Source organism: Triturus cristatus, chromosome 7 (genome assembly GCF_964204655.1).
Source record: "Triturus cristatus chromosome 7, aTriCri1.1, whole genome shotgun sequence".
Lineage (NCBI taxonomy): Eukaryota > Metazoa > Chordata > Amphibia > Caudata > Salamandridae > Triturus > Triturus cristatus.
In genome coordinates this window covers 750,335,696-750,363,274 of record NC_140590.1, presented here as the reverse complement: position 1 = coordinate 750,363,274, position 27,579 = coordinate 750,335,696, and the positions used below count along the sequence as shown (strand labels likewise).

At 51.5% G+C, this 27,579-nt stretch overlaps 1 protein-coding gene and 1 pseudogene across 2 annotated transcripts in view; one reads left to right on the top strand and one right to left on the bottom strand.

Annotated features, from left to right (window-relative positions):
* The window catches only part of DNAH17 (dynein axonemal heavy chain 17), a 14,992,541-nt gene that overhangs the window by 7,256,011 nt on the left and 7,708,951 nt on the right, over window positions 1-27,579 (bottom strand). The window lies entirely within an intron of this gene.
* LOC146810465 (U11 spliceosomal RNA) lies at window positions 18,810-18,991 on the top strand (annotated as a pseudogene).

Below are 27,579 nucleotides of genomic sequence, written 5' to 3'. Positions count from 1 at the left end.
CGACGGGGTGGAAAGATCGTTTGACCCGGGCGTCGCCACTATACGCATCTGAGCAGTTGGGCTCCCTGTGGACCTCGAAGGGCTTTGAGAAGTGGGACATGATAGGCATCAGCAGGGTGGGTGATCTCTGGACGAGGGGGGGATTCAAAACGTTTGAGATGCTGCAGACAGAATTCCAGTTGCAGGACAGGGAGTACTTTCGGTATATGCAGATCCGTCATGCGCTATGCTCCGTATTCCCGGACGTTGCCTCCATCCCGGAGTATTCCCCTCTGGAGGATAGAGTGCTAGATGGACATGTACCGGACAGCACGATTTCATTAATCTATAAAAAACTTATCAATGACCGCTCGGGACTGCTGACTAACCTTCGTGAGGCATGGGTGGCCGATGGATTGGAGCTGGATGACGAGGACTGGGTATCTGCGGTGGCCTCCCCGAAAGAGGTGGCCATACCGGCCCGCCTTCGCTTCGTCCAGCTCAAGATACTCCATAGGGTCTATGTTACGGGGCCAAGGCTACTGCGTATGGGCTATGCTGTGGACGGGTTGTGTAAGCGTGGGTGTGGTTCTCTGGGGACCTTTCTCCATATTTTGTGGGAATGCCCGGAGGTGGAGCGATTCTGGCGTGGTGTGCATGAGGTCCTGCGGGTGGTTACGTGTGTGTCGCTGCTGCCCGAAGCGAGGAGATGCCTTCTGAATGTGTGGGAGCCAACCGACTACTCGGTGCCGCAGACGCAGTGGGTGACTCTGGGATATATGGTGGCCAAACGCGACATTGCTCAACTGTGGGGTTCCCAGAGGTCGCCGACTGTCTCGGCATGGAAGGATAACATGGATTGGTGCATGTTTCGGGAAAAGGTGGTGTATGTTGCGAGAGGTAAGCCTGGGACATGGGTGAAAGTATGGGGCCCCTGGAACGCCTACCGCGGGGGAATCTGTACCCCGCCGTTATTGCCCGATCCGTCACCGGCCCCGTCCCCTTAGCCAGTTTATCTCCCCGGTTCCGGGCACTGAGTCCACCTAATCCCCGTCTTGACCTTTTCCCCCCCTTGATACTCCTATGGATTGGTAGGGTCCCCCCTCTAGGGGAGCACATGCTGCTGTTTCCGATTATGGGTTGCCTTGTGGATTTGATTTTTGTTGTTATTTATATTAAAATGAAACCGTTATGTGGGGTCGGATGGTGTGGCTACCACCGCTTTTAACTCCTGTGCATTTCCCTTTGCCGCGGCATGCGCGCTATTGTTTGTATCACATGCTCCTCTTGCTTGCTAGCGGCCGGCCTGAAGGTTGTAGGCCCATCTTTGTATATTTTTTTAATTTTGTAATAAACGGTTTCAAAAAAAAAAAAAAGAAAATAAAAAAAAAATCTGGACTTCGAGAAATTCAAATTCCGACGGTCACTGCAATTGGAAGACGAGTCCATCGATATGTTCCACGCGCGCCTGCGGAAATTGGCGGCCACCTGCGTGTTTGCCGATCAGCGGGAAGAGATAAGGAGCCAGATCATACTCGGATGTAAGTCGAAACTGCTCCGGAAACTGATACTGCGCCAGCCAGGCATCACGCTGGATCAGATCCTGGTGCTAGCCCGGTCACACGAACTCTCGGATGTCAGGGCAGAGGAGATGGCTGCGGCCCTACATAAGCCCACCCCGGTGCAGACCGCCGCCAAGGCTCCCCAGATCAAGGAAGAGCGCGTGGATGTGATCCGGAGGCGGCCAACGCCCGCGCCTGGAAGAGCAAGACCGCCGCCTGGAGGGCCATGTGGGAACTGTGGGGAAGAGCACCTCCCCACTGCCACGTGTGGAGCAAAAGGTCGCGAATGCTCCCGCTACGGGAGATTGAACCACTACGCAAAGGTCTGCCGCAGTAGCCAGCCACGTCCTGCCCCCAGGAGACTGAGAGGTTTCACGCAAAGGGTCCGACAACTGTCGATTGCGGAGTCCGATGGGACGGAAAAAGAAGTGTTGCATCAACACAACCTTGACCTGGAAGAAGAAGACGACGAGATCTACTACGTGTCATTTGTGGGCCAGTCAGGGAGCCGACGAAGGCCGCCCCCCATGTGCTCGGTCAGAATAATGGACACTAATCTTCAGGCGCTCATCGACACTGGGGCGACAGTGAATGTCATGGACTCCCAGCAATTCGAGGCCCTGGAACATAGACCTCCTCTGCTACCGACCAAAGCAAGAATATATGCGTACGGAGGAGTCGACCCCCTTCCCCTGCGAGGCACTTTCGAGACAACAGTCGCCAGCGGCTCCCTCACCACCGTAGCCTGGTTTCACGTGACCGAAGGGAAAAGGGGCATCCTCCTAAGCTGCCACACGGCCGAAGACTTGGGTCTCGTGTTCTTCGCGAACGAAGTGCACGACGCACATGCAGAGGACATGTTGAGAGAGTTTCCTGAGCTGTTCAAGGGTCTGGGGAAGCGAAAAGGGAAGCAATTCAGACTTCACATCGACCCCACGGTCAGGCCAGTAGCGCTGCGACACCGAAGAGTACCCTACAACCTGAGGCCCCAGGTTGAAGCAGAGATGGCAAAGCTGGAAGCACTGGATGTCATCGAGAAAGTTACCGGTCCCACGCCCTGGGTGTCCCCGCTGGTGGTCGCCCCGAAGCCGAAACAGCCCGGAGCCATCAGGCTATGTGTTGACATGAGGTTACCCAACGTAGCGGTCAAGAGGGAGCGCCATGTCACGCTGACCATGGATGATATCGTTGCGGACCTTAATGGCGCCAAATGGTTTTCGAAACTAGACCTCAACGCGGGATACCACCAGTTGGAGCTGGAACCTAGCAGCAGGTACATCACGACGTTTGCAACGCACGTGGGCCTGAGAAGGAATAAGCGCCTTAGTTTCGGGGTATCTTCGGCCGCAGAGGTGTTTCAGAATGCCATCAAGGAAACCCTATCTGGCCTAACGGGAGTGATTAATCTAAGCGACGATATACTCGTGTTCTCATGCACTCTAGAGGACCACCATGCCCAGTTGAGAGCCACCCTCCAATGGCTCAGAGATCATGGCCTCACACTGCACAAAGAGAAGTGTGTGTTTTATCAGGAATCCATCGATTTCTTGGCTACACATTCACACGAGACGGCCTAAAGGTGGACCTGAAGAAAGCAATCGCCCTGTGGTCGGCGAGCATACCCAAATCACCAACCGAGGTGAGGAGTTTCCTCGGGATGGCGACGTACTGCGGGAGATTCATCCCAAACCTGGCAGCGTTGTCGGAACCCCTCCGCGTCCTCACAAGAAGCGACGGACTGTAGAGGCTAATGCAGCGTTCATGAAGATCAAGGCGGCCCTGCAAGATAAGACGGTCATGGCTTACTTCCGCCCGGGGAGGCCGACAGAGCTTGTCGTGGACGCCAGTCCGGTGGGTCTCGGAGCGGTGTTGCTCCAGGAGCACGAGAAAGGTGCGTGGAAGCCAGTCGCATACGCCAGTCGGGCGTTGTCTGATACCGAGACGCGGTATGCGCAGATCGAAAGAGAGGCTCTTGCGATCAAGTGGGCCTGCCAGCACTTTCATCTGTATCTATTCGGACAGGATTTTACTGTGGTCACGGACCATAAACCGCTGGTCCCGCTATTTGGGGGCACCACACGGCTAGCCCCGCCCCGGATTGAACGGTGGGCGGTGCAACTGCAACAATACCGACTCACGGTGATCTTCCGCCCAGGAGCACACAACCCTGCCGACTACCTGTCACGGCACCCTGAAGATCTTCCCCCAGCATGCGTCCCTGCGGACGTCCAATACTCTGACGCCTACGTGAAGATGGTCGGCAGAGATGCCTACCCCGATGCAATGACCCTGGAGGAAGTTGGCCAGGCAACGGACCAGGACGAAACTCTGACCAAAGTCAAGGAGGCCCTGGCATCCCACAACTGGAAGATGTTCCTAGAAGGCAATCAGGTGCTCACGGAGGAAGAGAAGCACGCCCAGCAGCAGATGTGGCAAGTCCGCCACGAGCTGAGTGTTGGAGAATGCGGCACGGTGCTACGAGGCCATCTGCTGGTCGTCCCCAGAACACTCCAGGAGCGGTGTTTACGATTGGCACACGAGGGCCATCAGGGGATGGCGAAGACCAAAGCCCGCCTGAGGAACAAGGTTTGGTTCCCGACCATGGACGCAAAGGTCGAGGAGCTGGTACGGAGGTGCCGCGCATGCACGATCACTGGAGGGGATCCACCGTCGAAGCCGGTCATCATGGAGGAACCGTGTCATCGCCTGTGGTGCAACGTGAGCGTAGACTTCGGCAGCTTCCCGGATGGAAGACAGATGCTGGTAGGTGGACGCCTACACGAAGTTCCCGGTGGTGGAAGTGGTGGAGTCCACGTCGTTTCAGCACATCCGGATGGCTCTGGAGAAGACCTTCGCCATGTTGGGGAACCCGAAGGTGATTCGGTCGGACAATGGGCCACCCTTCCAAGGCCAGGAGTTCAGGGAATACATGACGCAATGGGCGATCCGGCACAGGCGGATAACCCCTCTGGAGAGAAGAGAGCGAACGAACAACAAAGCCAGTGAACACCGAAGGGCCCGTGAACATCGCATAGTGGTTGGAGACAAAGTCATAGTAAAGGATCGACACCCGGGATGGAAGTTCCGGACACCTTTTGAACCAGAAGTGTGGACGGTGCTATCGACAAACGGAACGATGATAACGGCCGGAAGAGGCGATGTGAGGGTGACCAGAAACGCGTCGTATTTCAAGAGAGTCGAGGGAGAACTGGCTGCAGAACAATCGAGTGAAGAAGCAGGGGAGGAACTGGATGGCTTCCCAGAGCGAGCGGACACCACGGAGAGAGCGTCCCCAAGGCAGAGTAGAGGCACTCCACCAGGAGCCTCAGGTCAAGCCACGACTAACCTTCAGGAGAGTCAAGCTCGAGGGGAAGAGCCTGGTCCCCGAAGCTGGGACGAGAGAGGAGTGCCCAGCAGAGGAGTGGGCTCCAGGTTGTGAAGTAACCCGGTTCCCAGCCAGAGACTCAGAGACTGCGTATGCCCCTCGCCCTGATGGAGACTCTCAAATGAAGGACACTGTCTAAAATGTTGGAGGGATGTAGAGAGCCACTCGGCCTCTACCACACAATGTATACATACACACATGCATCCCCCACCCCTCGAGGCGGGCTCGCCTCGAGGGTATAAATAAAGTATCGGAAGACCGCTCGTGGTCTTTTCTGGCTAACTACAATTAGGCTCACCGTCCTTTGTGTCCTGTGCAATCCAGCTGTATACACGTGGCCTGTCCAGGGTCACCACACCAATGAAGATGGGGCCAGGGGGTGCCACTTTAGTACACACACGGAGCACGCTGGACACCTTCGGTGTCACAGATCCGAGCAGCCAGGGGGCTGTCTGGACACAGAGCCCCCCACCCACACACCCTCACCCCACAGTGACACAAACATAGAGGACCAAGCGAGGGACAAACACCCCCTAATGATACTCTCTTCGCCCAGCCTGGGCTTGCGCTCCCTGCTCTGTCATTTGCCATATTAATATTTTAATTAATTGCTAAAAATCGAAGTCCAATCTGTGTTATTAAGGGAAGGGGCACGCTACCCGGCCCCACTTCCTGGGGTCGAGAAGAAAAAAAAAGATGTGGCGGAAAGCAATTTATTTTTCTGGTGTTGGGGGTTAATGACTATTGCCAAACATAAGTGAATTATCAAAGCTGTTGCTTCAAACCCGATGTCAAAATCCATTACATGGCCGGCCGTCTAATTAAATACGTAAGTATAATAAAATCATATTTTACGACTATTTGAGGGTAATGAGATTAGCCTGTAAAAGCGATCGCCACATACTAGGGACGCCAGTGTCTATAGAATGCTAGTAACCCTAAATCAAAGAATATGGAAACTGTTCGTTAGAAATTAAAACAAAATTCCTATATGCACAACAACCCCAGCTCTTCCCGGGCACAATAGGAGAGATTATGGAAATTAATATGTTTTGTCGACATTGGAAAAGCAGCAATAATTTCACAGACTGAACCGAGAGAGTTTGCATGTTTTTGTTTCATATACGGATTTAGCTGGGATTACTTTTTTTTGTACAATGCGATGCTTAATAATGTAGCTTAATAATGTAACTTAAAATGCAGACAATTCTTTGTGGAAATGCAATTTTTGCTGCAGCTAGGAGTCTGCGCCCCGGCTTCTAACTCCTTCCAGTATCTTCTGTTCATATTACACGCGCCAAAGCAATTTGAATCTTGTTACCAAATTAGACGGCTCGAAAAGAAAACAAATCCCTTTAAATCTGATACTCTTCCGCTAAAGACGGAAAACAAAAGTTCATTGAGAGACCCTCGTAGAAGGTACCGACCCCGCCCCAGAAAAAAAGAAGGCGCCCTAAACCTTTCTGACAACAAATGCAGATGTCCCCGCACTTTGGGCGATAGTAGGTGAAAATGAATGCAAATCTGTGCTCAGAAACCATCTGGTCAGCTGCTGCTCACGACAGGCGCCGGGGCTGCCTCGTTTGCGATCATCTGGCCCCGCACCCCGAGCGTGGATGAGCCCTTTATTACCCACCATTGTGTGCTCTCCTGTCTGCGGCTCAGAGGCTGCGGGCGAGCACGGGGGCCGCCCTTGAAGAGCTAGCAGTCTGTACCCACGGCCCACCGAGGCTCGCCTTATTTACCAACAAGGAGCCCAGCTCACGGAAGTGGTGGGGTCACTTCTGGATTAGTGTAGGGGACTTTAAGAACGTTCTCCCATTCAAAACTGCTTATTGACTTGTGTTTTTGCACGATATTTCAAAGGTGTCGGGAAAGATTACTACAAAACGTGGGCCCCAAAGTCTATTTTCTTCTCTAGAGAAGAAATCAGGACAGTAGGAATTGGGCAGTCAGTGCAGAGCCAGATGTGCCCAGCTGCACGTCTGGACAGCTTATGTGTTTCCCTATTCCAGTGGAGAGGCCCTGTGGGTGAAGGGGAGCTGGTCGCTTCACGCTCCCACTGCTCTTTTCGTTCTGCCACAATATTCAAGTATCCAGAATGTTCCGCTCTGCCCCAATGGAAAAGCACAGCGATGCAAGGTGCCAGGCACAGGTCCCCTTGTCTCTTGGTTGCTGTGTCTCAGAAGAGAGGCCCTATGGGTGAAGGGGTGCGCGTCCCCTTCACACTTGTACTGTTCGCCCTATTGCTCTGCCACCAGTAGAGAAGTCTGTGGTTGAAAGGGAGCAGCCCTTCTCACTGTCGCTTTGCCCCAGTAAAGAGGCCCTGTGAACGAAGGGGGCCCGGGTCCCTTCACCCGGCCCTGTGGCTTGGGCGCAGCAACAGTCTCCGCGGCCGGTGTTGTGTAATATCAGGTATCCCCACGGTATCGTGTATCCCCTGCACTTCGGGACTTTTCGGAAACGAAACTCAGCCCGGGCAGGTTCAGACAGAAGCAGCTGATCACTGCTCGGGCTGAGTTAGGGGATGCACGATTCAACAGGATGCCAAACTCGGCTCAGGCTATAAATCACCTGAAACTTTTGCACGAAGAGAGACAAACGGAAATAAATGGAGAAATGAATCGTAATGGAAATAGCAATTAAGTGAATAAACATTGTGAAAGCAAAGAAACTATTGCTGAAGCATATCGAATCGTAACGAAATAACATGAGGGGAAGAGAATATAAACAACAGGGGGTTCAAATAAGGGAAAAATAATATCAAAACGAGGGAAAGATTAAAGGGTAAAAAAGGTAAATAAAAAAGGCAATGAAAAAAGCAAAGTATTAAAATGGGGAAAGAAAGTGTTTTGATTTTCATATAATGAATATGTTACAAGGTGTTAATGACAAACAAATAACTTGCACAATAAGTTGAATAACAGTGCCTGTTTAGTTTGACTCATATAACATACTTGGCATTTTACCAGCTGCCCTATCTTTTTGTGTACATGCTAATTAAACAAGCATTGGCAACGCAATCTGTCTCATACTTTTGTGAAAGTTAGAGCATATTGGCGATGTAAATGACAATGTTTTTTACTTATTTTCTAGGTCGATCCTGGGCAGCGCATGCGCTACTCTGTGGCATGATGTATTGAAGCATGGAATAGAGCCCCGTACACTCTCCTCCCATATTTGCCATTGGCTTGTGTCATTGTCCTTCATAAATGCTGGCTTCTGATTCATTAATAGGCTTGTAAGATCCTCCTTAGTACCGCCTTGTCTTCATTTGTAACCTCCCATGAGGACTGGCCCTTTTACTTCAGTTGTTACACGGTACGTCTTTTTTAGTCTGTAAGCACTATTTTCTTTATTGAGTTTCTTTTACTGCAGGCACAACATGCTTTACTGCAACATTCAGTGCGCCATGCGTGGTTTCACCTTCCGAGCAGCCAGGGATAACGGCGGCCGCTTCTTTGAATTGGTCTCGCATTTACAAGAGTTTGAACTATTAGCATTGTAAATGACAATGCCTTTTATTTATGTGTTAATTAGAAAAACAGATAAATAAAAGTCATTGTCATTTACAATGCCAATAGCTTAAATTCTGGCAAATGTGACACCTATTGCATTGCAAATGCTTGTCATACATGGCTTCTGGTGCACACTGGTGGCACACATTCTGATGTTCGTTTCTCACATTGCTGGTTTGCGTACGCAGATACTGGTTCACGCTCGTGTATCAGGCTACACAGCACACATTCTGGGACTAGTTCCCTTACTGCCTTTGTTTGTACACGGATCCTGGTGCATGCTGGTGGCTCACGGCATACATTCTGGTGCCAGCTTCTTACGTGGCAGGTTTTTGTACAGGAATTCTGGTTCACGCTCATGTCACTCACTGCACAACACACTCTAATGCTGGTTTTCCACATAGCAGGGCAGGTTTTCCTACACAAAACCTGGTGCGCGCTTGTGTCGCATTCTGCACAGCACACTCTAATGCTACTTTTCCACATGTCTGGTTTTTATGCACAGATTCTGGTGCACGCTCATGTCTCATGCTGCACAGTACACACTAATGCTGGTTTTCCACAGGGGTATTTTTCATGCACTTATCCTGGTGCACGCTTGTGTCTCACGTAGCTCTGCACACATTTTGATGCTGGTTTTCACCCACGGATCCTGGTGCATCCTTGTGTCTCACGCATCACAGCACATTCTAATGCTGGTTTCCCACATTGCTGGCTTTCGCGCACAGATCCTGGTGCACGCTCTTGTCTCACGTTGCACAGCACACACTAATGCTGGTTTTTCACAGGGCTGGTTTTAATGCACGGGTCCTGCTGAACGCTCATGTCTCGTGCTGCACAGCAAACTCTAATGCTAGTTTCCCACATGACTGTTTTTCGCACACGGATACTGGTGCACGCTCATGCCTCACTCTGCACAGCAAACTCTAATGCTGGTTTCCCACTCAGCTGGTTTTCGTGCACGGACCCTGGTGCACGCTCATGCCTCACGCTGCACAGCACACTCTAATGCAGGTTTCCCACACAGCTGGTTTTCGCACACGGATCCTGGTGCACTCTCATGCCTCACGCTGTAAAGCACACACTAATGATAGTTTTCATATATGGACCCTGATGCACGCTCATGTCTCATGTGGCACAGCGCACTCTAATGCTGGTTTTCCATAATACTGTTTTTAAGGCACAGGTCCTTGTGTACACTTGTGTCTCACGCTGCCCAGCACACTTTAATGATGGTTTCCCACATGGCTGGTTGTCACTCACAGAACCTGGTGCACGCTTATGCCTCATGCTGCACAGCACAATCTAATCTAATGGTTTTCAAATGAGTTTCTCCTACTGCAGGCAGAACAGGCTTTCCTGCAACATTCAGCGCGCCATTCGTGCTTTCACTTTCCAAGCAGCCCGGGACAATGGCGGCTGCTTCTTTGCCAGGAAATAGGTCTTGTATTTACAAGAGTTTGAGATATTAGCATTGTAAATGACAATGTTTTTTATTTATGTGTTAATTACAAAACCGATAAATAAAAGGCATTGTCATTTACAATGCTGATAGCTTAAACTCTCGCAAATGCGAGACCTATTGCATTGCTAATGCTTGTTTTTGTTTGCAGTGGAGTGATCAGTTAGAAAACAAGAGTTAAAGCTATTGGCGTCGTAAATGTAAATATTTATGCAGTGGAGTAACGAAACTTGAGGGGGCCCCCCTGCAAAGCACAATGAGGGCCCCCCCAGCGGCCCGGCCCACCATTTACCACCGTCCACCAATTAGTTATCAATAATCTGCATCTCACATGGGAGTCACGGAGGGCCACGAGAAGGATCCACGGGGCTTTTTTATGGGGTCTTTATGGCTGTACAAATGAGCTGTGCCCCCCATCCGACAGAATGTGCATGGCATGTAAAATGTCACCCTCTTACAAACAGAGATGTTAAAAAAATAAAAATAAATCTTGCTCCTTAAACACAGAGTGTCTTGTGTGTGAGTGCATGTCAAAATAAGTGCACGGAGGTTTGTTTACACGATCCTCGGCAGACATGATCATAATGAGTGATTACGGGTGTCTGGCCATGCAGGTTATACGGCGAACATACAGGATCCTTATCAGTTAATTCGGAAACTAATCATCGCTTCTCATGTTTAAACCGCTCTATCTGCGCTCTTAATCCCAGCGCGAACATTACAGAGTAACCGCGTTATCTTGGGATTGTTTCACTCAGCGCGCACCACACGTATTGTTTTACAAGGTTATCCAGCATGCACGCTCCCATGGTGCATATGTAGGACCCCTGAAGGGTTGTGTTGGGTTGGGGCTCTACACAGTGTAAGAGGGCAGCTGCAGGTGCCCATGTGCCATAGGAGGCACCTGATGCAACAGGTGCTCGGCTGACACAAGTACTGTAAATGCAGCAGTGAAAACTGCTCTAAGGTCCACCGCTGCAAGTGCAGGTTGCCCCAAGCTTCCCGATGAAGTGTGCTGCGAAGTACTGACTGGTAGGGCATCTTATGCTACAAGTTGTGTAAGTGCCTGGAGCAGCGCCCTTGTGCCCACTCTAGCAAGCACAGTCAAGTACTCATGCTGCAGGTTGGTGTGAGCGCTCTTCCTGCAAGAACCCTGACACTTAACGAAACAGGGGAGGTTGCTGTGAGTGCTCGAGGCAGGCATTCTCTGGGGTTTTGGGGGCGCTCCTTGTTAATTTTAGGGCACACACCCCTCACTGTACAAGACATAGAGGAAGTGCAGCTGCTGAAAATGACTGAGGCATGAGACTGTTGCTGCAAAATTGCCAATAATGCAGTTTGCCTTTGTGGTAAGTTGTGGAACTGTAAGCCCCTCTGGTCCTTGCAGTGTAGTTTGCCTTAATTGCTGCATCTGCACCCCGCAAAGGCTACTACTTTATCCTCTCCACCCTTCGGTGCCACCACAGTGCCAAGACACCATAATTGCCATCACTGTGTTTCAACAAAGTGCCTACTGCAGTAAGTGCCATTGCGAGCATGGTGTTGGTGCATCTGCCCGCACATGTACCAGGAGTAGATTCCCGTAAATGCTGACACCGTAAACTCCCGCGACCCCCGGCACCAGAGTGTGAGATATCCAGGGGAGCGAGAAGTGCCGACTGTAATAAGTGACCCGGCATTACGGCTGCCCCAAGCGCCATGAGGTGAAGGAGCTGCAGAATGCGTAAAGTTCCACTAGTGCAAGGTGCGGTAAGTGCTCCGATGCTGTCACTGTCCCCGGGTGTGTAAGGTGGGTGTTGTTTTACGTGCACCCTGTGCACGTGCTCCGATGAACAAGTTACTAACCTTCGGTAACGATGTATCTGTAAGAAACATTAGTTAGTTAGATTCCTCACCTTAGAATATCCCCAGGCGTCAGACTGGATCCGGAAGATTTTTCGTCAGCAATACCCCTTGCGCGTCGCTAGGCGTCGTCTGCGGCTCCGCGTCCGTCGTCGGCGTCGTGCGCCGGGATGACGTCGTCGGAGTACTTAGACGCCGCCCTCGCGCGCTGACGTCAGTTCTTGTACATAGCCTTCCGCGCCAGGAACGCAGAGCCATGCAAAGACCGACACTGGTGCCAAAAATAAAATCTAGGGGCCTGAAAGGACAACCTTAACCCTAGATGTCAGTTCGCAGAACGGGGAGGATGGGAGGGTCGGTGAGGAATCTAACTAACTAATGTTTCTTACAGATACATCGTTACCGAAGGTTAGTAACTTGTTCATCTGAAAGAAACACGTTAGTTAGATTCCTCACCTTAGAATAGATACCCAAGCAATACCATCCCCGGTGGTGGGTCTGCGAACCAAGATCACACCAGAAAGTCCTGGAGGACAGAACGGCCAAAGAAGCCATCCCTCCGGACTTGGCTGTCAAGGCAATAATGCCTGGCAAACGTGTGTAGAGAAGCCCACGTCGCCGCCTGACAGATGTCCTGCAAAGGGACTCCCCGTCCCAAGGCAGTAGTAGCCGCCGTGGCCCGAGTAGAATGGGCGCGCAGCCCAACAGGAGGGTCCTTTTTAGCCAAGGAATAGCAGATTTTTATACACAAAACGACCCACCGAGAGATGGTTCGTTTGTGCACAGCTTTCCCCTTCTTAGCGCCCACGTACCCAACAAAAAGCTGGTCGTCCACCCGGAACTGTTTTGTGCGGTCCAGATAGAAGGAGAGCGCACGTTTTGGGTCCAGACGGTGGAGCCTCTCTTCCTCTTTGGAAGGATGCGGAGGCGGAAAGAAGGTGGGCAAGGTGACAGACTGCCCAAGGTGAAATGGAGTCACCACTTTAGGAAGAAAAGAGGGACGAGGCCGAAGGACAACCTTGTCCGGATGAACAGATAGAAAAGGAGGCTTTGAAGATAAAGCCTGGAGCTCACTCACCCGTCTAGCCGAGGTGATGGCTACCAGAAAAGCAGTCTTTAGAGTTAGAAGACGAAGAGGGCAATTGTGAAGAGGCTCGAAGGGAGCGCACATCAGGAATGTCAAAACCAGATTCAAGTCCCACTGAGGCATTACAAAAGGGACAGGAGGGAACGTGTGTGTAATGCCTTTGAGAAAGCGTGTAACCACAGGGGACTTGAAAAGAGAAGGCTGATCAGGAAGCCGCAAGAAGGCGGAGATGGCAGCAAGATAACCTTTCAGGGTGCCCAGGGCAGAGCCCTGCCGGGCCAGAGAAAGAAGGAAGAGGAGAACCTCAGAAAGAGGGGCGGAAAGGGGATCCACAGCCTTTGCTGTGCACCATGCCACAAATTTGTTCCACCGGCAGGCGTATACCGACTTTGTGGAGGGACGCCTGGCTGCCAGAATGATATCACAGACTTCAGGAGGCAAGTCAAATGGCATCAACTGCCGCCGCTCAATCTCCACGCATGGAGGTGGAGGCTGGACAGGTTCGGGTGGAGGACCGTCCCCTGCTGCTGCGACAGAAGATCCTCCCGAAGGGGCAGACGTATCGGGGGATCGGTCAACAGACTGAGTAGCTCGGGATACCAGTATCTTCGTGCCCAATCCGGAGCCACCAAGATGACTTGGGCCCGGTCGCGCCTGATCTTCTTCAGCACTCTGGGCAGAAGTGGTATAGGCGGAAAGGCGTACAACAGACCGCAACTCCACTCGTGACGAAAAGCGTCGCCGAGCGAGTGCCGCCTTGGAAATTCCAACGCGCAGAACTGCTGACATTGCGCGTTCTCTTCGGTGGCGAATAGATCTAACCAAGGCTCTCCCCACTGCTGAAAGAGGCCTTGCACCACTTCGGAGTTCAGACGCCATTCGTGATCCATCATGCACCGGCGGCTGAGTTCGTCTGCTCTGGCGTTCAGAGAGCCCGCCAGATGTTGAACCACCAGGGTGACGCCCTGGTGTTCCAGCCATGTCCAGAGGCGCAGAGCCTCCTGACAAAGGGTCCACGACCCCACCCCGCCCTGTTTGTTGCAGTACCACATGGCGGTGGTGTTGTCCGTGAACACCTGCACGACACTTCCCCTGACAGAGGGAAGGAAGGCTTTCAGTGCAAGCCGGATCGCTCTCAACTCCAACAGGTTGATGTGGAGACGAGACTCCGCCGGAGACCAGAGGCCTCTGATCTCCGCCTCTCCCATATGGCCACCCCAACCCAGGAGGGACGCATCCGTCACTACGACATGCTCCGGTTGGGGAAGGGAGAGGCTCTTGCCCTTGACCCACTCGCGGTCCGTGAGCCACCACTGCAACTGCTGTGCAGTGCCCTCCGAGATCAAGACATGGTCGGACAGGTTGCCGTGATGCTGGGCCCACTGAAACTTCAGGTCCCACTGCAGAGCCCGCATGCGCCGCCTGGCGTGATGCACTAGTAGGATGCAGGAGGCCATCAGCCCCAGAAGCCGCAACACTAGCCTGACCGAAACCCGGGATAGAGGCCGAAAGATGGGAATCAGGGCCTGTATATCCCGGACCCGCTGTTCCGGTGGATGGACCCGGAACTGCGCCGAATCGAGAACCGCTCCGATGAAGAGGAGCTTCTGAGAGGGACTCAAGTGTGACTTCGGCACGTTGATGGAAAACCCCAGCAAATGCAGGAGATCCGCCGTAGTCTGGAGGTGGGAGACGACTGCCTGGGGCGAGCCCGCCTTCAACAACCAGTCGTCGAGATAGGGGAAGACTGGGACCCCTGATCTGCGCAGATGAGCTGCGACCACCGCCATCACTTTCGTGAACACCCGAGGGGCACTGGTGAGGCCGAAGGGGAGCACGGTAAACTGAAAGTGCTCTTGGCCCACCGTGAACCGCAGGTAACGCCGGTGGGCCGGCAGGACGGGGATATGGAAATATGCGTCCTGCAAGTCCAACGCTACCATCCAGTCTCCAGGGTCTAGGGCAGCTAAAACCTGAGCCAACGTTAGCATCTTGAACCTTTCCTTTCGGAGGAAGGCATTGACGTTCCGGAGGTCCAAGATAGGGCGCAGGCCCCCCTTGCCCTTCTTGGGAACCAGAAAGTAGTGGGAATAACAACCACGACCTACTTCTGGACTCGGAACGCGCTCGACGGCCCCCTTGGCCAAGAGAGCCGAAACTTCCTCGCGGAGAAGATCCAAATGATCCCCCGAGATACGGTGGTGCTGTGGTGGCATGGCTGGAGGGGTCGTCTCGAAGGGGAGGGAGTAGCCCCTTCGGACGATTTGCAGCACCCACCTGTCCGATGTTATGGACCGCCAGTGGAGCAGGTGATGGCGAACTCTGCCGCCCACTGGCGTGGTATGGGCCTGAAAGCTCGGACTAGGAAGGCTTTGAGGCGGATGCTGCCGGGGTGGATGTGGGCTGACCACGTCGGCCTCCATTTCCGCCACGGCGGAAGCCACGTCCGCGACCGCGCGCAGGTTGGTTCTGCGGCTGGTGGCTCTGCGGACGTGAGGAGGCGCCCCTTCCTTGGCCACGAAAGGGGCGAAAAGCGGAGGTGTGCGCCCGCGGAGCCGAGAGGCCCAAGGACTTGGCCGTAGCCCGGGAGTCCTTAAAGCGGTTCAGCGCACTGTCCGCCTTCTCACCAAACAGGCGAGTGCCATCAAAGGGCATGTCCATGAGGGTGTTCTGGACATCCCCGGAAAATGACGTGGACCGCATCCAGGCGTGGCGGCGGAGCGCCACCGTGGTGGAAATCGCCCGACCTAGCGAGTCCGTGGTGTCAAGCCCACATCTTATGGCGTGCCGTGCTGCATCCCTCCCATCGGCCAGAGCCTGGGAAAGACGCGGCCGGACCTCCTCCGGACACAGGGGCAGCACGTCCTCCACCGTATCCCACAGGGAATGGGAATAACGGTCCAAGAGACAGGCGGTATTTAAGGACCGCAGGCCCAAACTAAGGGACGAGAACAGTTTCTTGCCAAACTGCTCGAGTCTCTTGGAATCCCGGTCCGGCGGAGCGGTCGGGAAGGAGGATTGGGAAGTAGAGGCCTGGATAACCAGACTCTCGGGGGTGGGGTGTTGGGACAGGAAGCTGGGGTCGCCCGGAGCAGGGCGGTGGCGCCTGGCAACGTTCCTATCCACAGGAGGAACTGTGGAGGGCTTGGACCAGGTGCCCTGCAGAACGTCAGTGAGGGCCTCGTTAAACGGCAGCAGAGGCTCAGTGGAGCTTGCTGAGGTTTGAAGCACCTCAGTGAGGATGTTGGTCCTCACAGCCACGGCAGGCAACTCGAGCCCAAGGGCCTCAGCCGCCTTGCGCAGCACCACAGAAAATGCTGCACCCTCCTCCGAAGCCACGGTCGGAGGAGAAGTGAATCCAGCGTCTGGCGAGGTGTCCAGCCCGCTGGCCTCCCCCAGTTCATCTGCCCAGTCCTGAGAAAGCTGTGACTGAACAGCCAGAGGGTCCTCGAACCCCTCCCAGTCGCCCCCTTCTTCCGATTCCTGATAAACAGGAGGAATGATCGGAACCGGACTGTAGAGATGGTAGGTCTCTAGCGGCGTCGGATGCGGCGTCGGCGGACGCCGTGCCGGCGTCGGGTCCGGATGAGGGCTAAACTGGGGCGTCGGCGTCACAGGCGTCGGCGTCGGCGGCGCCGGTGACGGCGTCGGTGGTTCAGGCGTCGGCGCCGGTGGAGGAGTGACAAGGTCAACCGGCGTCGACTGGGGCCCAGGCATGGGCCCCGCGGGGACCTGCGGCGTCGAGACCGGAGTCGTCGACGGCGCCGGGGCCGGAGCCGCCGGCACGCGAGGTCGCCCAGTCGAGCCCGCGGGGCCCGAAGGCGCGCCAGCGGGCGTCGACGGCGGGGCCAGGCTCCTCATGGCCGAGAGGAAGGCGCTGATCTCCGCCGGCGCCGCGTCAGCCCCAGGGACCGGAAGGTATGGGGGCGGACGCGGCACCTGCGGCTCCGCCGGAGCCGCGGGGGTGGAACCACTTGGACCCTCGGCCGAGTCGCGCGACCGGCGAGGGGAGTCCGAAGAGCGATGTCGCCTCTTGGACTTCTTTGAGTGCTTGGACTTACCCGACGACTTGGAGCCCGACGATCGATGGTGGCGTCGGCTAGGGCTCCGCGAGCGATCCTTGGACCTCCTCCTGGACCGGGATCGCGCACGACGCGGAGCCGAGTGGCGAAGCTCGAGAAGCTTGCGGGACCGCTCCCGCCTAGCCTTCGAAGTCAGGGCCTGGCAGTCGTTGCACGACTCCGCGTCGTGGTCGAGGCCTAAGCAATAGAGGCACCGGCGGTGGTGATCGGTCACCGACATCAGTCGATGACAGTCTTCACAAGCCTTGAACCCAGGCATCCTACCGGCACCAGATGTCGACAGACAGGGATCAAAAATGATCAAAAAGAGTTAGTCAAAAAAGACTAAAAGGGGTAGCTCTCCCGGATCTGCGCTTACTGGCGCGGAAAAAAGAAGAACTGACGTCAGCGCGCGAGGGCGGCGTCTAAGTACTCCGACGACGTCATCCCGGCGCACGACGCCGACGACGGACGCGGAGCCGCAGACGACGCCTAGCGACGCGCAAGGGGTATTGCTGACGAAAAATCTTCCGGATCCAGTCTGACGCCTGGGGATATTCTAAGGTGAGGAATCTAACTAACGTGTTTCTTTCAGATACTGTATTTATCCCAGAGGGGCTGCAGCCTGCAAGATGATGTAAATGCCCTAGGAGCAGGGCAAGTTAAGCACCCAACACAAGGTTCTGCAACTGCTCCAATACAATATTTGCCCTGGGGACATTAAATGACGGGGTTTCATGTTGACATAAATGTCCCTGGTGCAGAGCGAAGCAAGTGCTCAGTACAGGATCTTCAAGTGCTCCAGTACTATATTTAACCCCCAAGGTGAGGTGGGGTCAGGGCATAAGTTCAAGGGGATGCAGTTGGACGTACATGGCTCTTGTACATTTTGCCAATAAGTCCCCTTGGCGCTGTCATACTAGCTCCTATGTTGTAACTGTCCCAGTGTGAGGGGCGTAACTAGTGAATGCCAAGGAACAGTTACAAGCTGAATTACAATAAATATGCCTAGTGCCGTAAGTGCCCCAAGATGCAAGATGAGACAAATTCCACAATCCAAAATTCCTGCTGTATGTGTAAGTGTCATAGATGCAGGCAAAAGCCCCCTCACATCTGCAGTGTAAATGTGCGTAATTCAGGTGATGTAATTTCTCTCTATGCAAGTTGTAGTTAGTATGCCTGATGCAGGCAGGGGTAAGTGCAATTGGTGCAGGTTAAAAGTGTCCCCGTGCATTTTAAGGTAAGTGCAGGTTGAGACTAATCTTTCTCCTCCCGGAGCAAGGAATAAGCTTTCCCAAGAGTGGGACCCTCGGAACCCCTCTCCCTCACTCACCGGTGGGGGCAAGTTGTCCATGCAGCCGGCTCCCCATTCCTCCGCTCTGTGCGGTTCGCAGCGCCGGCTCTGTCTCTGCACGAGCTCCGCGTAGCGCTCAGCAAATCAACAGACCGTGACTTCAGCGCCTCGAGCCCGTGGAGCCGAGGATGGTGGAGCGCGCGCCGCGAGATAAATCAGAAGCCGGGTCCGCGAGATGGTCCGGCTTCTACCGGACAGTACACCGGGGTCAGTGCTTTTTCAGCATGGTCACCCTAAGATTGAGCATTACACCCTATTTGTGTGCTTTCCTGGCAGGTAAAATATTTAGCCCTGCAGTCGTGGGTCCATGCATTTCCGGTCCGCACGTACTTTACACTGACTGCGCATGACAATTCAGTCAGTCCAGCCCTGGCCCCTGCCCTTGCCCACCTGATGCCCCACCCTGAGGCTGAAGACCACACAGCTGCGCCGTGCGCAGGCTCAGTATGCAGATCTTCCGTAAAATGCATATGGTGTGGTATTTAAGTGACATATTGCCTCGCGCTACAAGACATAGAACTAGCCGCTAGGAGCAGTGTTATACTAAGTACATTTGGCTAAAAAGGGTTTCTGCTGTGAGTGGCACACAGGGTGCTTCGGGGTAACTCGGAGCGTCTTGCGCGGAATCGATATCAAAAGATTTTGGAAACATAATTTTTGTTGCCGGGGCTCCTGGTGCATGCACCTTGTAATATATGAGCAAGCATTGAGCGACGAGTCAACTTTAACACTAGGTCCCAGAGTTCCGACGGACCCTGTCTCATAGCTGCCAAAGTTTCAGATTGCTATGTGTGACATTTGCACAATTTCAGTGTAATTATGAGGGACATTTCAAGGACTATGAGTGACACTTTCTACCAAGCAAAATCAAGCAATGAAGAAGAGGGAAACATAAAAATATCAGAAATTACACCCATTTGAGCAATGTGAAACTCTAAAGAGATCTTAAAATGGCTGCAAAGCACCAGAAATTGAAGGAAACTAACCTAGTGCCCTTTTAAACTGATCGGGCAGTGACCACAGACACTTTTCATCAGGCAAGGCTCAGAAGAGTAAAGCTGGGGCATATGCATATGTAGATTACAGCCAGCCAGGGCACTGTTGTGTGTAAAACAGTATGTCCCCTTATGAAAGCATCCAAACATATGGCAGATGCAGACAGACCAAAAGAGAACTGGTTAAAGTTTGACACAGGTAACAAAAGGGGTGTGCAGGTTCAAATCATCAGATGATCTGTGTTGTGCGTGCACTGTGGACAGTAGGTACAGCGATGCCAGTCATACTCAAAGTTAGTCTGGAGATTCAGAGGGGCAGTCTAGAGTCGCTGCCATAAATCACATCAATCACCGCAATATAGAAATGTTGATCAGTAGAAAAGATGTCATTGCAGATGAGAAAGATCACAGTGTTTATCACCTGTCACAATATGTCCATTAAATAGCTGAAAAGAGATATGTGCCTTCAGTGTATGGGATAATGCCCTGATTGTAACATAGGTCCATTTACATACACTGCAATAAAATATAGCGTGCACTGTTTTAAATAGTTTTTGTGTATGTATTTAACAACAATGACTTTTCAAATTATGTTGATCAACGACACTAATGCATGTTACTATTTTCAGTGCGACAGTGCCTCAGGATTGTGAATGGAGAAGCAGAGGAGCTAATTAAATATAAAACAGATCTTGCTTTAAATTAATTTAGGAAACAGTCACTGTACAGGACCTATATTCGAGAAAAATACCAAACTTCCCCTCACAAAGCTCAATGTTAGCACATCTCAGTATGTACTTTCCCAATATCAATGAAAAAGTTCTCTTACCGTCACGGGTCAAGTGCCTGCTGACGAGACCCTGGACACTTTTCGGCAGCAGGTTGGTTGCCGGACTCCCATAACAGTTTTTAACCCTCTTATCCAATTCTTGACTTCCGCTTTCGGCGCTCCATAATGGAGGGCAGCGACCGTGGTCTGCAAGGCTGATTTGCAGACAGATTCAGGCCTTGAGTCAGCGCAGGCCGTAGCAATTTGAGTTTGCTGCCTGGCCCCAATCCGCGTCCAGTGATAGTCATCCAGGCCGCTCAGCTGTCCTGACTCCTGCGGGGACGTCCTGTGACAGACAGAATTCTCTCAGCTCCCAATTCCGGTTATATAGGAAATGACACGGGGAAGGGCAGGTAATAACAGCTGATAGCAGGGGGTGGCCCGGGCCGGTGCGAGCCGCAGCAGGCAGCGCTGAGAGCACCGCGGCCTGCGCCATGATTATTTGCAGCGCTTCTCCGCAGCACTGCCTCATCCTAGCCAGCCGCTCTAAGCAGTTCTGCCAAGTATCACGCATCAGGTGTGACGCTTACGCAATTCAGTGTGGTGTTCCGCATCACCGCTCTGAAATGCATTGTCACGCCTTTCATAGCTGCCAAGGTTTCAGATTGCTTATGTGACATTTTCATAATTTCAGTGTAATTATGAGTGACATTCAACGACTGAGTGACACTTTCTTGCAAGCAAAATAAAGTATTGAAGACGAGGGAAACATACATATCAGAAATTACACCCATTTGAGCAACAAGAAACTCTAAGAAAATCTTAAAACTACTGCAAAGCACCAAAAATGGAAGGGCACCAACTTCATTTGAGGGCCCGTAGTGGTAAATGAATGCAAAATTGGCAGTAAGATTTAACTGGTTTAATATTAAAAGTAAAAGCTAGTGAAGAAATGCACCACAGCTACAGACTCCGGACCCCTGCACACTGCCATTGCAGGGATAGCCTTGCAGCTGAGCAGTGACTCACACACTACAGCTCTCGACACCTCTCAGGCCATCTATGCTCTCTGTAGGTCTTGCAGGGCTGCTTGATGGTGATGGCGCTGTCTACTGACAGGCAGCCTTTCTGTTGTAGTCACTCTCCCATGGGTCATGTTATGGATGCAATCGGGCCCTCTTATCCAGACTGTGAAAAACGTACATGACGGGAGGCCTTTACTGGTAAGGGTGAAGTTAAGATCCATCTGGCCTGCTGATTATGTCCAGATGAGCTGAAGGGGGCAGCTGCAATTAGGTAAAACATCCTTTGCCGAACCCACCAATACTTATCACAGCACACCAACGTAAGTGTCATGCACAGCGCCCACACAAGGTCAAAGGAAAAATGTAAACGTAGAAGTTTTCATGTAAATTCACCCACTGGTGGTAGTGAAAAGTGACAATATGCCAAAACACACTGCAGGACTATTGATTGCACAAGCCCAATAACACGTGATCATTACGCAGCACTCCCTAGGCTAATGTTAACCCAAAGTCACCAGTCAATTGTACAGAAAGTCACAAATAGAGATTGTTTCCTAGCGACACAACCAAAAACTTTGCAGAGAAAATAGTAAATCTTAAAGCAGTCAGATGTCTGGCTTACCTGACTGGAAAGCGGGTTGCAAACTACTGTCTGTGCGCTGTTAGCACATGGTTTAGGCCAGTGAAGGTGTAACTGGCAGACAGTCCCTCACATACAATCCCGCTGCCATTTCTAGATCGTTCCTCAGGGTTCGACGGTGCTATGTGACTCTGTGCTGCCACCTGCACCCTCCAGGGCCTCCCGGGGACTGCGTCTCTGACGCCTCGGGATTTCTGTAGTCAAACTCCTGACAACAGCTAGCTTCTGGTAGTGAATGGCTTTGGTTCCCCAAAAATGAACGAGGAGGGCAGCTACTGTCACGATCCATAGCCGACTGCTATCTCAGGATGTACATGCGGCCTGAGCCTCCGTCCCAGACACTGTGACTACGGGAGCGGGCAGCGTCTTAGGGTGAGCCTCAAACTGCTGTACTACTGGCTGACGGAGAAGGAAGAGGAGGTTAACAATGCAATATGGTTCAGTGAGGAACTGTAATTGGGACAGTTCTTGGCCGCAACTCACTCCTTTGTGATTCTTAATGTAATCACACAGGAACCCGGATAATGCATGTCTGAAACCACGACGGCTCAACGCAGTGCGAGCAGGCGCAGGAGCTTGCAGGCGGCGCTCTTCCGTTTGAAACTATTGAGTCCTCCGCCGCTTCTCACCTACCTCACTTCCTATATTCTTACTTCAGGATGTAACGAGGCACTAACGGTCACATCCGGATTTAATCCTGGGCCCCCATGGTGTGCCATAGCAACCACTGCTGAGGGCAGGTGGTCCTGCCCCCGTCTTGATTGGAGCAGTGTGAAAGTCAGTCTTGTGCGTGTCTGTAAAGCTGCGCGGAGCAGCTGCGGATGCAGGAAATACGCTTATGCCCCTGAGCCAGGGCACAGGCACAACAGGCTAGCTCCCGGGCAGATTTGGTACATTGTAGCACTCAGCCACTCCAGAGCTGAGAGAACACATTTAACTATTATTAACTTACTGAGCCCAGCTGCGGCTGGCAGCACGTCTGCAGGGAGCAGCAGAGCCTGCGCAGCGTGCGCTGGCACCCTGCGTAGCCAGATTTTCAGAGTGGCATAAAGGGAAGGCTCGCAAAACAAGCTCCCTGTGCACGCCGCGATCCAAAAGCAGGATATGACGTCCCCAGCAATTACGTCAGGCTGATAGAGGCTGCACCGCGGGGATTGAAAAGCGCAATAATGCAGTTGGGTGAGCCTTCCAGCAGACTGCTGCAAGCCCCAAGCTTGCTGGAGCAGCACGCTCAAGCCACGGGCGGCGCCGCATCTGTGAGTGTAAGAGTAGTGTACAGTGCGCTTAGGGGGTCCCTGGAGCTCGGGGGCTGCGGGAGCCTTTGTTACGCCCCTGTATTTATGTGTTATAGAGGAGAGTCAGTGTATGTGGTGTGTAGTGGAATTATGTGGCTACCATCCAGATAATGTGAGCATTTAAGAAGTAGAGGTGCAGTTAGGATGGATGGGTTGGTGGAATGATAGCTATTTGTATGAATGCTTGAATGGATGGATGGCTGTACATGCATGGATGTCTGGGTGATCAGTTGAATGAAAAGATGGTAGGTGATGCATGGGTAGGAAAGTTACAGATGGTTGGTATGGAAAGAAAAAGATGGACACATAGGGAAAATATTTATAAAAAGGAAAGTTTTGTACTTTATTGGACCTTTGGTCAAGACTGGATGATATATCAGGCTACCTAGTGGTATAAAAATAAAATCCCATTTACAATTCAGAAGTTGGTGGTGGTCTTGTGCCCTTACCCCAAAACTAAGCTTCATTGTCAGCTGCTTGGATGCCTGCCTAATCTGCAGTCTTCCAACACAGTATTACACTTGGACGCTGGTATAACTAATTCAAATCTTAAATGCTGTGTTCCATCAAACCTTACAAGAGACAGTTACTAATTATGACTGATGAAGGAAAAGTCTGATGACTGGTCCCATTTATAGCACTTGCATGTGGTATTTTGTACGTTGCAAGGACACGTTGACTATGCCTTGTTGATTAACACAATTATGCCACTCTGTGGCATTGAGACTGCCAAATACAGGCCTATTTGTAAACTCTCTGGTGCATGACATGTACACAAAGGGCATGCTACATGTTTCTGGAGCCTTGCAACTTGTAACCGTGTGAGGGCAAGGAAGGGATGGCATGACTGGCACAGCAGGGGCAGCATTACCGTCTTTTTGTTCTGAGGACTGCAACATTTCCGAGTGAGCCTTCACAGCAGCAGCTTCCCAGTATCTCTGTTGCTTACTTGATTGGAAGACCAAACAGAAGATATCATATTCTGGGGCCGTATTACAGATGACTGCGCCAGCGCTATTTGTCACTGTGCGCCAGATTGTACGTCCAATGGCATTACAGAGGATCAGTCTGTAATGCGACGTGATGTTGGTGAAGACTTTGAACTCTGTGTTTATAAGCGTTTGCGTCTGTGTGCATATTGTATTAGCGCACAGACGCAAATGCACATAAGCACAGACATACTCTGGTGCACAGCGATAATTAGCGCTGGCGCACTCATCTGCAGTACGGCCCCAGAATGTTTAATATACTGCTTTAGTTCATGGGCTAGGCAAAAGTCCTTATTCTCTCACCAAACACCTGACCCATATATTCACTCAAGCACTACGAAGAAGAAATAAGGCTGCACTGCGCTCTGAAAAAATAATAGTCTAGCCTCACAAATCAAGCAGAAACATTTTGTATGCCTGGCAAAGTTGCAGATAACAGTTTCAGGTGTTCAGCATGTATTGTATTAAAAAGCACTCCTGCCGAACTTGTGATGCTGTACCTGCCCAGACAGCCCACCACCCTGCCCTACCTGAACAAATGGATCTCCAAGGCCATGCGCGTTGCCTGCTCCAGCTTTGCCAGGCCCAGTTTCACCTGCTGTTGCTGCAGCAGCATGGACCCCATGGTCTCGTTGCTGTCTTCCAGGGCCTCCAGCAGCTCAGCCAGCACCGGAGGCAGATGGAAGGCAAAAACTGGATTATTTTGACCAGCGCAGCACCCTTACTTTGTGACCCTAAGGGCGCCATATTAGTTAAGGTACTTTCAACGCTGAAGATAATCTGTTTAGGATGCGCCATCTTGGTTAAGGGATCGCAAACTGCGTAATCATGGTTGAGGGCTCACAAACCTAATACAGCAGCAGCAACACAAAACAAGTACTAGCGAAAGAAGTGAGACGGCTCTTAGCAGAGGCACTGTCACACAGAAGGCACACTTCATGCATTTAAGTTTACAGCATCCAGACGAGCCACCACTATTTTAATCTCACCACTGACTAATGAGAGAAATGGGGGCTTGTGGGCTGGTAATGAGAGAAATGCAGGGGTGGGCGGCTGTACATATGAGCTGGGCTTTACATTTGTTGCACAGTGATAAAGCATGGCATGCCGCGCTGCAACAATAAGAAAAAATTGTTCTCCCCAACAACAGATGAAGAATGCAAGCGGAAAGAAACTGTATTTAGGCGGTGCTACTCTGCGAAAAACTGAAGTGAGGTATCACTGCATGAACCACTTAGGAGGCAACAAAGAAAAGCGACATTGAACTGAACCAATGTTAAGCAGCAGGCAGGAGCAAACTCCTTTATCAATATAACAGGTCTTCCGGACAGCACATGTGCGTTCCCTAGGCTCAACCTAAAAAGCAATACAACTATGTATTTTTTTTTCCTTTTGACATTTACACCTACAACAAGAAGCACACAAAGCAGTCCTTTAAAAATATGCATCTCTTCTATGATTGCAAGAAATTGGACTAATATTTGGGGTGGACAACTATACATCTCAAGAAATATTCACAACTCGAGACAGCGTGGACCTTCAAAGTCACTAATTAACCTAAGCTCCACCAGCTGATAGGAATGGTGTAGATAAGACAGGCTTAATTTAGGGCAATGTGTGACTTATGTAACCACTGTCAGAACAGTAATAAAGTAAAAAACACCAAGCAATAAAAATACCAAACCGAATTATAAAAATAGAGTAAAATTTAATAATCCAAATGACACCAAAACAAGACTGATCCATTAAGGGATACATCAGATATGCATTTTAAAGATCAAAGTGATAATAGCACTGAAAAGGATTACACACCATTGATAGTCAATGGCCACAGTAGAGTTTTTCCTTGGGACTCAGTCTCTGAAATTGAAGTCAAAATCCTTCAGTGGGTCAAGCCCCCAGGCTGTATCCGACGGTGAGTTCCATGAGGCCCGGTACCTTATCGATCAGGGCCCACTGATTTGCTGCTGCGGCGAAGCTTCAAGTGGGAGAAACCACTTTCTTCAAACCAGCATGGCTATGCCGTGGGTGGATAGAATGGGTTTGTGTGTTCCGGTCCTCTTGAGAACTGGAAATCTAAAACCTTGTAGGTACCAACTTTTCAGAGGTGGTATGACAAGTGCAGTTAGACACAGCTCAGGTTTCCAGGACCTGAGAAACAACAGTTGGGAGTCATCAGCAGGTATCAAGTCAGGTCCAGTTGTTATTGGTCAGCTGGGCACTTCATGGAAAAGTCCTCTTGCAGCTTGTTGTGGCCCTATAGCTATACAGGTCAATAGGCGTATACTTTTTTGTCCCAGTTACAAGGGAAAGCAAGCCCAATCCTTCAAGGCTCTGCTCTAGTTACAGAAATCAGGTCTGGTCCTCTTTTCTTCTTCCACAGGTCCAAAAAGTGTGATTAAAAAGGGTGTCTTGAGGTTCCATATTAATGCTTGGTACCAACGAGTGTATTGCTCCTAATGGCGCTCAAAGCGAATGGGTAAAAGTTCCTAGGGTTAACCCTCCCCACTTTTGAAACTGTTCCTGTTTGCCCTTCTGTAAACAATCCCACAGTGCCCCCTCACTCTCAAAATCCAAGATGGAGAAATCCTTTACTCTTTATGCAGAGCCTGTGTGCACTGCCCTCCTAGATGTATGACCAGATAAATCAACACTCTCCTTCTCAGAGGTCACCCTACACCAGTTCTGGAGGTAGCATTTGGGGCCAGCCTAATAAGAAGGACATAAGCCAGGACCTCTCCAGGTGTTACCAAACATTTGCCTGTTACAGGGGACACCCCTTCGAAGTAAATTAGTTCCTGGACCAACCCCACTGGTCTTTCTGCCAGGGGAAGAGAAAAACAACTCCTGATTCCCAAGCCATTGTACCTGCCCTATGATCATTTTTCATACCATTCATCATGGCTTATTCCTGGCTGTGCCACTGCTTATGAGAGAATGCAGATTAGCCCGAGCAGCTTCAAGCAGGGAAAATTTAACTTTCTGAAATATACCGTTCCCTAATATTCATTAAAAATACGACTTCACACCATTGAGTTGGGATTTTAATAACTAATAGAAAATAGTTGTTTCATAATTTTTGTAGCTGGACTCTAACTGGTGATACCAACATTTATTTTTAGGTCTCGCCTAGCGCTGAAGCGCGAAAGCGCTGCATCGCTTTGAGAGGCATGCAGTATACAGTTATACACTATAGTGGGGGAAGCTCAGTTTAAGCTCCGCCCACTCTCCGCCCATCTTTTGGATTGGCTGAGATCGTAAATGCTGCCTTTTGATTGGTTTTTAGCTGGTTAGTCCCTCCTCCTGACGGCCATGTTCTGATTTGTATCCTTCCAAGGCTATCAGCCCCTTTACTGTAAAAACTATTTTGTTGCTGTAGCTCACCACCTTCCATTTCGCAGTCCATAACTTCTGGGGCCACCCGCACCCACCCCCGCACTCCCGTTCATGCCTTTTTGTCCGCCCGCACTCCCGTTTTAAATGCAATAGGACTCGCGTAAATGCAAGGTCTATTGCATTGCAAATGCTTGTTTATAAAATAGTCCCCTCCAAATGTCAGCAGCAGTTGCCTGGTTGTGGGCGGCAGCGCGCTTCACTTCCGCCTCACTCGAGCCTC